Here is a 14,215-nt window from a genome sequence, read left to right as displayed (position 1 = left end):
GGCATTATTATTTTAGAGTCAAAAGATATAATTTATATTTGTCGGTCACTTTAGCATGTGTTTCAGTGAGTAGCAGTCACAGCCCCAAAAGCAGGAAAACACAAAATATTCATATATCTGTTTGATAGTGCCTGGATTAATGGAGTAAAGAATAATTAGTCAAAATCACAAAATAAATTTCACCATGGACAGTTTCACGGCGAATGTCCATGTTTCTACACGGGTGAGAAGTTTTGTGTATTTTTTTGCAGTTTTGCAGATTTTTCATTGAAGCGAAACACCTGTGTTCTGAATACAATGCTGTGTGCATTTAGCTGAGGGGCAGGCTGGGGGTCGTATATAAACTTTTCTGCCACTAACCCTGGACCCAGGACACACGTTCTCTTTGAATGAGCACTAAAGAGCTCAGTTTTTCCTTTAGTGCTCTGGCAATTGTATCAGTGATCTCAATTAGGGTTACGATTAGTCTCCTACCCTGTAAAATGCTGCTTTATCATAAATACTTTTGGCTACTATAAAGCAAATATAAAGGGTCATTTACAACGTTGAACGCAGAATTCTCTTGCAGAATCGCTACAGGCTTGGGGTGCAAGTGCTTTTTAAATGAGTGCCCTAGCATGTGTGCACCTGGAGTCTGTAAATGACCCCTATAATATTTGCATGCTCAAAAGCATTAGCAATTTACATCATTTTTAAAGGAGAAGAAACATCTTAATGACTGGAAGGTGCCAAATGTTAGGCAACCTCCAGTATCTGTAATTGCTAACCTGCAGTATCCTGGTCTGGTACTCCTGTTAGCAGAAAACTCCACTGACTGGGGTACTTTTGAGTGAGCACCACAGAGCAGCCATTTTCCTTCTTCTTCTTTTTTGTCAGGGTGTGCATGCACAGAAGAGTGAAGAAAAGAACAGTATAGAAAGAGTCAACGTTTTACTCTATTGCAAAAGTGGAAAAAGTGGATTGCTCCACGGTGCTCACTGAAAAGAACCTGGAGCTAGAGTAATTTTCTGCTAACAGAAGCACCAGCTCGATGTATCAGGTAAGTGATTACAATCACTGGGGGGGGGGGGGTTTGCCAAATATTTGGCCCCTCGCAGTGATTGAGACTTTCCTTTAAGTGGTTTCTAGCAGATATTTATTAGACAGTTATTAAACAGTGAGAAAGAATACAATTCTGTGTATGCTGATTTCCCCGGGAGAACCCTGACTTGGATAGATTGAGGAAGAACCACCTCATTGGTTAAATGGTCAGTTCTTTGTTTTTCTGTGCTGTGAGGTAATATCTCTATGCTCTTGCAATGGTAACACCCTTTTATGCCTGTAAGTTCTTATGTCATAGGTTCCAAGAATTCTGTTATTTCTTTGTTTGTGGTTCTGAGTCTTTGTGAGTTCAGAATCCATGGAGCTTATGCCAAATAAATTGTATCTTTTCACCTCAAGTGTTCTCCTGTTCTTGACGTCCCACAACAATAGATATCAAAATTTAGATTGCTAATAAATCATATTTAAACTAATGTGGGGAAGGCTCATAAGCAACTTGGAAAAAAAAGTATTTAGGGGACAGCTATAGGTCAAATTAGGGTCATGTTGCTAGGGACAGGGAGTAGATTTTATACAGCTGCTTGGTTTCTAGACAGACAGTTTTCCTTAAGAGCACAGAAGGGCTAAGACCGGTTACAGTTTCTGTCAGGAAAATGTTTATGATATGTACTTACTGTTATGGAAGAACTGTTGCAGACAGCGAATCCATGAAGAAGCAAAGCAAAGAAGCAGAGTAAAAGGCTGGCTAAAAGTAGTTTCAGATGGGGAAGCCAACTTCAACTCATGTCCCAGGACATGGAGGACAAGGCCACTGGAACATCTAAGCTCACAGTTACAGTAGCTTCAGGCTCAACCTAACACGAGCCCTTGCACATGGGCTCCAATTGCAGGAAGCTGTAAGGTTCTCAGTCCTGTGGAGAGAGTGGAGCAGGACATAATATTTATGTGGAAGAGGGGAACGGTAACTGCAGAGCGTGGAGAAGAAGTGCAGTGTCAGTGTTCATAGGTGTCAACTGTGGATAGTCATTGGTGTAATGTAAAGTGAAGCAGAGGCCTTTCTGTAACAAGCATGCCAAGTCTAATAAGTACTGCAGCAAAATGTACAAAGTGATAGTCTGTCTTCAGGACATGGGGATGGTGTGGAGTGGAAGTTGGCAGCTCAAGTTGGCAGAGGTTGAGGAAGCTTTGGTGTCAAAAGTGAGGGATGGGTAAAAAGGGGGGCTTAAACCTGTTCCTATAATAGATAGTACAGATATACATGTCTGGGACTCTGGATGGGGAATGTCAATAAGGTAAAAGCTACAGGACAGTGAGACAGGGATTTATGGGAAGTACAAAGTTCATTTAAATCAAGTGGAACAACTGAACAGCAGAAAAGGTGGAGCAGACTTACAAGGTATAGAGGATGTACATCTAAGGCAATGGCTTCTTTCCTAAATGCAGAGGGGTCCAATGTAGGCGATTGCTGTAAAGGTATCCAGGGGTTGTGGAAGTAAATGGATACATTAGCATAATGTATCTCTATTTGGGAAGTCATTGGCTTAAGTTGGGCATGTTTTATAAAGCTTGAACCCCCGTGTACCCATATGGCCAGGTGGAAGGCGGCATATATAACAAGATGATACATTTTGGAGAAGGAAAACCCACTTCCTGTAAAACCATGGAAAACCAAAGAGCATTTCCTATCCAGGCAGAAAAAGCTACAGAAAAAATCTACAGAAATTAAATTTTTATCATTTGCTGAATTTTTAATTTATAAATTAAATAATGCTCAGATATTTGATATTTATATATCCAACACAAAAAATGCACTATTTATCTTCATGGCATAACATATTTGCTTAATTCTAAAAAGTAATTATAAAAAGTGACACATTATTTAAGAAGGTCCATGAACTGTATCTTCCTTAAATGTCACTGCTCTAAAGTGACAATTATTATGCTTCATTTCTGCATGCCTATTCAGGCCATACTAATGTAAATTTTCAACTTTCACTGGCTATTCATGGTATAATGTTTACATATTTCATGGGAAAGGAATATGATTAACTGCAATATTTTAATTAACTTACTTGCAGTAATTAAATATGGTGATGCTGGACCGATGATTTTACATTTTCTTTCAAAGCAGATCACCTGAGTTGCTACTGCATTAATGGGAAGCACAGAGGAATTATAAAGCATAACACTGCTTTAGAGTTAGGTTAAACATTTGGAATTGTTATGCTTTTGTGTGTGAGTGATAAAGTTAATGTCAGTGTGCCTTTTCTTTTACTGCTTCTCTCTTTATAATAGGTATTACAAAATAGTTAGGGGGTTATTTACTAAGCCCCCAATGCAAAAATCACGAAAAGTTCATGATTTTTTTTTATAAAATCGGGCTTTTAAAAATTCACAAATTTTTCGGAATTTATTAAACCCCGAGGCTGGAAAACTCTGAATCTGAAATCCCGGCATCTCAGACCTGTCGAGGTTGCATATAAGTCAATGGGAGAAGTCCCAATGATTTTATTGATGTGCGCTGGGTCTGGTGCTAAACCTCAAAGTTTTCGGGCAAAGATCTGAGGTTTCGGGTGAAAACTCAGAAAAAATCGTTAAAATCGGGTGAAACCTCTGAAAAAATTGTGAAAATCTGAGTTTTTACCGCAAAGCAAATTTTCGGGAAAATGTAATAATTAAAAAGTGTTAAAAACCCGAGTGGCTTAGATCGGAGTTTGTAGCAGCCAATATTGAGATAATTTCGGACCTTGATAAATAACCCCCTTAGTGATTGGACAATTTATTCGCCAGGCATGGATTAGTGACAAATTTACAGATTTTGCAGACGGCTAATGTTTTCGCGAAACTGCCAAAAAAATTTGCGTAGGAAAATTCACTAAGACAATAAAATTGTCGCTTATCAAAATTATTCGGACGCCCATTGACTTTAATGCATTTGGACAGAAGAGTCCTGTGTATAAAAATTGTTGCTCATGTCAAAATTGTCGCACGTCAAAATAATTTTGACGCCCATTTGACACCGTTTTGCAAATTTTTTCAGAGTTTCGTGAGTTTCTCAGCGAAGTGAAATGGGACAGATTCACCGAGAGTGGGACTGGGGGGGCCGAGGCCCACCGGGCTACTGTCGTAGGGCCCCCCTCTGGGACCCCTGCCGCCGGGTCCTCCCCCGCCGCACACACGGACTGTGTATTTGCCGCGACCTGTGGCAGGAAGAGTAGCACAGGGAGTGGGGCCCGGAGCGCCGGTGCCCAGACCTTGGATTCACCCATCACTAAAAATAGTCACAGCTGCTTAATTGATTACTTTACTTTTATATCAGACTTGGAAAACCTTCTTTGTTAGTAACATTATGCTAAATATTTTTTGAAGTATTAGGATTTTCCCTTTTCTGGATGGGCGGTTGTAAATAGGATGGGGGTAATTTTAGATAAATCGTTACATGGTTCAAATGTTGAAGTATTGTCAATCTATACTGCATTTACTCAATTTCAAACTGGGATAGAAAAGTTAGAGATTGGTATAAAACCAGTGTATGGGTCGGGGACCTGTAATCTGGAAAATCAGGGACTCCATTATAATCAAATAATCCAAAATGTTTAAAATGATTTCCTTTTTCTTTGTAACAATAAAGCAGTATTAGAACTCCTGTAATCAGGTGAAAAAATACTGTAAGTACCATAGACCTTGGAAAAATGTCAGTTTGTTTTTAATTTGTGATATTTCTTTTTTACCAAATATATTTTCAATAGCAATTTCTCTTGTCTTTCCCTATGTATAAGCAATAGTGATGGACGAATTTAGGGCGTTTCGCCAAAAAATTAGCGAATTTCATGCGAAATGGCGAAAAATTCTCGTTTTTGATGCGCCTCCATTTTTCTTTGACACCGGTGAATTTATTTGCCGGTGGCGAATCGCGGGAATTTGTTGCGAATTTGCGCCTGGCGAAAAAAATTCGCCCATCACTAATAAGCAATACTGTTCAGCCAACTAATAATGATTCAACTGATCAATGTCATCATATATAGCACTTTGTATATAAGCACAAATTAGTCAACACAACAAAAGCTGTGGATTTGCATGATACACATAGTTCTAAAGGCATCTGTGGGAGGAAGGCTCAAGGACATTATTTTGTGTATAATATTTTCCTGAAAAAATGTGTTGAACATATTTTTCAGTTGCCATAACAGCAGGTATAAAGAGACAAACTGTATGAATGAGCCAGAGTTGCAATGAATATTGGATAGAAAAGAAGTGAAAATTCCAAGTGGGGATGGTGAGCACTACAACAAGCCTGGCCTCGAAGCTGAAAACCATTAAAAAATTTTAACTTTGGCAATGGCCTGTTGGAATCCAGGTCAAATGAATTGTGGCACGTTGGCTCAGTCGTTAGCACGTTGCTTTACCGTGATTCATGAGTTTGATGAACTAAGCACTTTCTGCAAGGAATGTTTATACTCTTACCATGTTTGTGTTGGGTATCTCAAACACTCCAAACACATACAGGCAGGTTGTTTACCCACTGGGATGAGTTCAACTTATCCAAATGCTCTAATGAACAAATGACTCCCATAACTGAGTTTGCATCAAATATGTTTTATTCAGCAACAACAACATACAAAGCTTGTATTATTTTCAGGATTCATACCTGGTCAGAATAATGACTCATCAAGCAAAAAGGGCATTACACCAATTCAACACCACCAGCTGAATTGCTGGGACCATCAGAACTTTCATCTTTCGAGCCTTTTCCTGCCATTAAAAGTCTTTCACTGTCCTAGTCACAGACTTACTATTACCTTTGGTCTGTTTCATTTAGCTGATTCTAATCCATCATATTGCTTCCATGCATATTATGCAATTTATCTATTCTGACTACTTGTTCTACCACAATCTTCAATCTTGGCTCTTACAATCAATACTATCAATTCAATGCACAGTGAGTCCTTTACTTGAATACATGGGCACGACCTGGTTCTGAAACACTTGGTGAGATGCTGTTAGGTCACACCAAAATCTGCACAATAAGGGGGTGATTTATCATTGTTTGAATTTTTGCCACAATTCAAATTTTTTTGCAGAGAAACTCACAAATTCTAATTATTTTATTATACTTTCATCATTATATTTATCAAGCACAAAAAACTCAAATGTAATACTTCAGCTTCTAAAAGTTTGCAAGTTCACGTAGAACTAAATGGGAGTTGTCTTAAGCAAAATTCAAGCTGCTTTTTAATTTTTTTTTAATTCAAGGTTTTTGAGCTTTTTTTGAGCTTGTAAACTCAAAAATGTAAGTTTTTCAAATTTTTTGAGCTGGTAAACTCATAAATTTTTTGAGTATTCTTCGTGATTGTATTCAATACAGATTCCAAATTTTAATTTTTATTCAAAGTAGAAAAAACTCTAAAAGCTCACAAATTCTATGGGGCAAATTTACTAAAGGGAGAAGTGACTAACGCGGCTGAAAATTCGCCAGCGTGACATAATTTCAGTACTTCGCTGATCATTGGCGTAACTTTGCTAGTGAAGAAGATAGACTTTAGTGGTACTTTGCTCTCTAACGCCCCTGTGAATTTGCGCTCTGGCAAATGGATATAACTATGCAAATTCACTAAGATGTGGATTTTATGAATGTTAGCTCTTGTGTCAGACTAGCCTTCACCACCTCAGACCAGGCGAAGTGCAATAGAGTAGATAGAAAAGTCCCCTTTTTCAGGGTGATAGGAAAATTTTTTTTTTGGGGTAATCGGCTTCCCCCCTACATTTCCTAACATATGGCACATAAACTATACCCTGGGCTCATGTGTAGGGCATTATAACAATTTTATTTTATTAAGGTTTCCCGGGCTTGTGTAGTGTAATATATTTGCTGCAACATATACGTCCATTCAACTTTAACTTCCTGCCATGTGAAAATTAGGCAACGCTTGGCGCAGTAACACTAGCGCAACTTTGCCAACGTTCCGTGCCCTGGACGCAACTTCCGAATCCTAATTTGCATTTTTGTCACAAAAAAAGGAAGTAGAAATGTTTTCCTGTTTCCACCCCTAATTTGCATATGTAAATTATGGTTCAAATTCGGTTTAGTATTCGGCCGAATCTTTCGCGAAGGATCCAAAATAGTGAATTTGGTGCATCTCTAGTTACTTTGATTAAGAAGTCTCAAGATAGTATGAGTTCTGTTGGGATATTTATCAAATCCAAATAACACCATACAATCTTAGAAAATGTTTCTAAAGATTGAAACACTCAAAATTAAGTTGTGGTAATTGTTAAATATTGATGTACAGATATAGGATCCCTTATCGGAAAACCCGATATCCAGAAAGCTCCGAATTACGGCATGGCTGTCTCCCATAGACTCCATTTCATCCAAATAATCCAAATTTTTAAAAATGATTTCCTTTTTCTCTGTAATAATAAAACAGTAGCTTCTACTTGATCCCAACTAAGATATAATTAATCCTTATTGGAAGCAAAACCAGCCTATTGGGTTTATTTAATGTTTACATGGTTTTCTAATAGATTTAAGGCATGAAGACCCAAATTACGGAAAGATCCATTATCCAGAAAACCCGAGATCCCGATCATTCTGGATAACAGGTCCCATACCTGTACTTGTAATCACCTAGTCATGTTTTTAAGCTTACACAACTGAAAACAACAGAACTGCAGTCATACCATATAGCCCCTCATTACTACCCATCCATTTAGCCCTTGGCTGATCAGATGCTGTAATTGGAAAAAAACTTGACTCACATTTTATGGGTTGCAAATGGTCTCTACAGAAAAGCAATATAATAATTTAAAATTCTCATGGGGGGCATTAAACGGTAAAGTGGTACAGACACCTTTGTGGTGTGAACATGTCTCCTAGTATGTTTTTTAGAATCAGCTATTGATTCTGTGTTCAAACTTTGCTCTCTAATGAGTTTCAGGCAGCATAATGTGGACAAAGTAGACCCATTAAAGATGGCTTGTGACTGTGGTCTGACATACATTGGAGTAGAGCAGCAGATCCATGGAAAAAAACATAATACTTAGATTTAAGGAATTCTTGTGAGCCTAAAAGGAATAAGACATCACCAAAAAGGTCTAAAGAGTTAGATTATTTTTTTTAATGACTGCAATTCACAAATTCCTCTTCCAAAACTGGATTAGAGATAAGATTCCATATTTAGAAGATATTTTGAGAAGAACATTTAATGATCATGCCAAGATTCCAGTAACGTACAAATAATGGGCACTTAATTCTATTGGGCAAATTTACTAAAATGCGAAAGTTGCGTCCAGGGCGCAGAATGTTGGCAAATATTTGCTAGCGTTACTTCGCAAAGCAAAGTGAAGTTGTGCTAGCGTTGGGTAATTTGCATACGGCGGGAAGTGAAAGTACAAAGCACTTATATGTTGCAGCAAATACATTACATTAAACAAGCCCAAGGAACCTTAATCCCCTACACATGTGCCCATATGGTAGGAAATGTATTGGGGAGCCCGGGTACCCAAAAAAATTTTTACGGACTTTTGCAGCCTATCACCCTGAAAAAGGGAAAAGATGCCAGCGTTTTTTGGGACTTCAACAAGAAATTGAGGAAGCCCTATACACTCCATTGCACTTCGTCTGGTCTAAGCTGGTGAAGGCAAGTCTGGCGGAACAGGTAACCTTCAGTAAAATGCGCATCTTAGTAAATTAGCGGATTTACATCCATTCGCCAGAGCAAAAATTCGCTTGGAGACAGAGTGCGAATGAGCGCTAGCGTATGTCTCTTTCGCTAGCGGCGAAGTTCCAAAATGACATCACACTAGCGAATTTTCGCTAGCGTTAGAAACTTCGTCATTTAGTAAATTTGCCCCCCATGTGAGAAATGATGATTTATCACTTGAAAACTTCTGGGCAAGATTCGAATTGAGGAGAACATTTTTTTCTCCTAATATAGTTCAGTTCAGCACTGAATTGCATCTTGCTGTATAGGAACTCTGGAACTGAATTAAGAGATAAGAATTTCTCATCAAATCTTAATCTGTCCCATTGTCTGGGATAGTGGAACTATTTGCTATGAATGAATAATAACTAATAACTATCTCAGAATCTCAGTTATTGAATTTTTCACAGGAATCAAGATTCTATTTTCTGGTAAACCATATCCCTCAGATTTTTTACGCTTAATTATTACATTTTCGCAAAAATTAGCTTTGCAGGAAAAAATCATATTTTTGCCGTTTTTTCGGATTTTTCACCTGAAAACATTTCTTATGCTTTGTGGCCCCAAAAGTCCGAAAACTTTGGGGTATTTCACGAAACCCAGCACACATCAAACAATCATTGGGACTTCTCCCATTGACTTATATGCAATTTCTGCATGTCTGAAATGCCGGATTTTCGAATTCGCTCTTTTCCATCCTTGGGGTTTAACAAATTCCACAAAATTTGTGATTTTCTAAAAGTCAGATTTTATAAAAAAAAAAAAAAACACAAATTTTTTGGGTTTTTTGCATTCTTCGTTTAGTAAATAACCCCCCAAATATGTGTACTAGCCACCTTCCTTAGGACATAGTCTATTTTTATAATATATAGTATACTAATTTATCTAAAGAGGCTCATGGATAATGGGCTTCATCTCTGGTCCCTAAATCTAGATATCCTTTCTCTCTGCATTTCTCTCCTTTGGTTTTGGTCATCAAGATAAGATAAGATGAAAGAGTACAGACAAAAACATTTTACTCTGCGATACTGTGTGCTTTACATGGCATTAAAAAACATTCTATATATATATTTTTTAGATGAGGTGCGCAAAAGTCGATGTATATGACTGGGGTTAATTACTTAATAGTGCTGCTTTTTATTGGCATAGCAACTGGCATTAAGATATGATATATGGTTCTGCCTAACAGATTGCATGACATCACTATGGAAACTGCAGTATTTTCCTGGATTTTACAATATGCAAATATCAGTAAAAATATGGAAAGTCATGTCTACACATCTGTTTAAAACCAAAAGCTGATTTAGTGAGGCAGAATTTTGTCTAGATACACTTGCCTACTTAGGTTTCAGACAGTTACGTTGTAACTCGGTGGGCTAAGGCGTTTGTATGAAATTTTGTCTCTGCATCCATAAGGTAGGTCCTACAGTTAATTCACCCTATGTATATATTTGTGTTTGAGGCATATAGTGAAATGGCTTCTTCTGAAGCATAAGAGCCTAAACTCCCAACAATATGTCATGGAGTTATCAACTGTGTATGCTCACTTATACTGTCCCTAGTATGGTGAAGTAACCCATTGTGTGATTTATGTAGATACTGTAGGTATTATCATCATCATCATCATCATCATCTATTTATTTATTTATATGGCAACAAGTTACGCAGTGCTTTAGTTCATAACAAACAGGGAATAAATGGTGAATAACAAACAAGGGTTTACAGAGTACAATAGAATTAGAGGGGCCTACATACTGGCGAGAGTTTACAAACTAAAGGTTAGGGTACTATTGAGGCATTAGGATTTTATAAACAATTTTGTGATTTATGATACAGCAATGATTGATTAATTAAAGTGCATCAAACAAGCTTCTTTAAACAGGTGGGTCTTTAAGGAGCGATTGAAAGTTAGAAAAGAAGGAGAGATATTAAAGATCATGTGGAAGTCAGAACAGCCTATTGCTTGCCACACAGCTAGCACTGACCTATTTGGCTTCTAGATCGTGATACCCTACTGGGTCCAAGGAGGATAATTTATATGGATAAAAACATGCAGGAAGGGCATAAAGAAAATCAAGGTCAAAATCAAAATATAACTATTTGCCTATTTCACTTACAAATTCAATTCAATATAAATTCTTAACAAATATGTTGCCCCAGGGTTTGTGGAACAGGGGACGAAATGTTACAAACAACACCAATTTTTATTTCATTTATATAGATATATATTGTATCTATATTATATTTTATATATATATACAGTTTATGGGTTGAGCGGGTGCAGGTTGAGCTCTTCTGACTGCTCTCACCTACCTTCCAAATGCCGGCTTCCGACTTCCGGGTTGAGCTTTTATAGACGTGTGACTATCGCCCTGCCCCTTTTGTGAAGTCATCGGCGGGGCAGGTCTGTGCAGGTCTATATAAAAGCCCGGCCCACACATCACTAATATATATATTTAAATACAGAAAAGGATATTTCCCCTTGCAGTGTGGATACTCACCAGATTATATATATTTTATACACATATTCATGCAGTATATATTTTTGCTAAAATAGTTAACTGGAGCATATGCCTTTACTGGTTTTTAGATTATTTCTTGTTAATAGGTCCCATGTTTGGTTGTAACACTGCTTTCACCACACATTTAGAGGTCCTGGACTTGGTTTATTGAATAAAGAGGAAACAATTTGCTAAATAAGAATGATAGTTGGTCAGTGCCATCTATTGGCAATAATGTATAATACATACATACTATAAGCCTGGTTTAATCTTTTTTTGTAAAGAAAATTATTCATAATCCACAGTGTATCTCCAAAAACATACAGGCAGTACACCAAACAATACACAAAAGCCATGAATATCTTGTAAATTATATCCTTATAAACGGTGAGTTCTGATGTCATTTCTGTCACATGACTCACTGAAATGTGTGTATTATAATAAATAAAGTACCCCCAGTTGCAAAATATGAGGATATTATAAGTTACCTCGGAGTTCCATGACCTGTATAAAAACATTCGGCCTTTGTGAAACTCCTCGGTAACTTATAATATCCTTATATTTTACAAGAGCGAGTACTTTATTCACTATGTATAGCACCACTATTAAATATATATATACAGATGAAGCCACTTGGATTTGTGAGTTAAATGCGTCATGACTCAGGGTTAATTGAAGAAACTGTGTTATCTAAAGTCATCTTAACCCATTTAATGCATTTAACCTTTTCATTAGCATACCAAAGCATCATTGTTTACAATGGTGAATGCTTTAATTAGATGGGATGTTGTGACACAGTTTTCTGTGTTAAATGAGATAAATGGGATATCTGTGTTTAGTTATTCTGTGTCAAACAGACAAACCAAAGTGGCTGCATCTGTATATATATATATATATATATATATATATATATATATATATATATATATATATATATATATATATATATAGCACCAACATATTATGCAGTACGTTATAGAGAATATAAAATATGCATTCCAGGTGAGCTTAAAAGAAAAGGCCCTTACCACTAGCGATGTGCGGGGCGGGTAAAACCCAACCTGCACCCGACTCGAACCTGCCCTCCCTCCACCTGTGCCCACCTGAGCCCAACTTCTGGGTTCCTTTTATAGCCCTGTGATGCCCTGTCCCGCTGCAAAAGGGCCGGGGCGAGCAGACGTGTGTCTATAAAAGCAGAAGCCGGAAGTCGGAAGCCGCCAGTGTAAGGTAACGGGCGGGGAGAGCAGGAACAAGGGCTCGACCCGGACCTGGCAAATGGTGCGAGGTTGGCCCAAACACGACCCACCCGCGGGTCCCATGGGTATCAGGCTGGCCCGCACATCACTACTTACTACAGTACTGTGATCAGTTTCAGCAGGAGGCAATTACAATCAAAGACATGTAGAACTCTTGTCAGTTTGTATGATGGCTGTGATCGAAGTGAGGTCCTCAACAATACAGGGGAGTATGTTGTATGACATATGGTAACTGAATCAGAGAATACAAAATATACCTGTAAATAAAGGCCTCATATGAACTGTTATTTTCATCTAACCACCTACTGCTGTCTAAGGTATAAGTACCAACTAAAACACAACAATAAAGACGTTTCCATTTTTATGCTTATGTTGTCTTATGGCTCCCTCTGTTGACCAACTTGTGACAATTTAATTGTTTTTTTTTAGTCTCTTGGTATTGGTAAGGGAAAAGCCTTTTTATTGTAACCCAAAGAATGACATTCAAACTGAATGACTGAATTGAGAAGTAGTTAGTACCTGAAGCAGACTGAGGTCAGACTGTCAGTGTGGGAAGTGGCTCTTTGGTCTTTAGATAAATATTATAGGTTCAGGTAATACTGAAAGTAGGTGGTCTATTTACTAAAACTTGACCTTTTCTCGATGTATTAAAAAAAAAAACAACCAAACCAACCAAACTTAAATCTCCTTAATTTACAAATAAACATTCTCCAAAAAATTGGTGAGAAAAAGTTACGACAAAATCGTGCAACAATTGGAATCATGCAAATTTTTTATTTGACACTCGAATCATATGACTTTTTTTGGGTTGACTCCCAAAAATCTCGACATTATCGGATTATCGAACTAAAACCTGTGTTAAAGCAGTGGTTCACCTTTAAATTAACTTTAAGTATGTTATAGAATGCCCAATTCTAAGCAACTTTTCAATTGGTCTTCTTTATTTATTTTTAATCGTTTTGGAAGTATTTGCCTTCTTCTTCTGCCTCTTTCCAGCTTTCAAATAGGGTCACCATCTAAAAAACAAATGCTCTGTAAGGCTACACATTTATTGTTATTGTTACCTTTTATTACTCTTCTTTCTATTCAGGCCTCTCCTATATTCCAGACTCTTATTCAAATCAGTGCCTGGTTGCTAGAGAGCTGCAGAGCAAAAAACATCTTCCAATTGTTAAAGGGACTATCTGTCATTGACTTTTACATGATTTCAACAGGTGTAGGTGGAGCTTTTTCGGATTAAAATTTTTAGGAGCTTTGGAGCATAATAAATCTCAAAAGATTCAAGTTTTTCCTCTTTAAAACTTGCCCAGAGAATTTTGAGGTTTAATAAATAGGCACATGTGTTACATCTTTAATACAAATACTACAAAAGTGGCTATACCCTGTTATGGGTACCTATAGTGATGCTTGCAAGTGGTCTAACTGCCAAAAGAGTAAATTCTGTGACCACAGGGAAACTCAGTGCTACAGGGGACCTGGAACCCAGGCCAGGCCCCCAGAGTTATCCCCCCTGATGCTTGCCATGCAAATTGAATGATATGCTACTCTCAAAAGTCTGTACCATGTAATGAATGTAACCCTATAAATGACTTGTAGCCTCCAAGGCATTTTCTCAAATCATTCCAGCAAAGTCCACCTAAATACAGAACAGAAGAAAAAATGGCATCTAAACGTCTCCAAATGATAATTTTGCAAATAAATGACATTCTGCAAA

Source organism: Xenopus laevis, chromosome 6S, assembly GCF_017654675.1.
Source record: "Xenopus laevis strain J_2021 chromosome 6S, Xenopus_laevis_v10.1, whole genome shotgun sequence".
Classification (NCBI taxonomy): Eukaryota; Metazoa; Chordata; class Amphibia; order Anura; family Pipidae; genus Xenopus; species Xenopus laevis.
Note: the sequence above shows the minus strand (reverse complement) of the source record.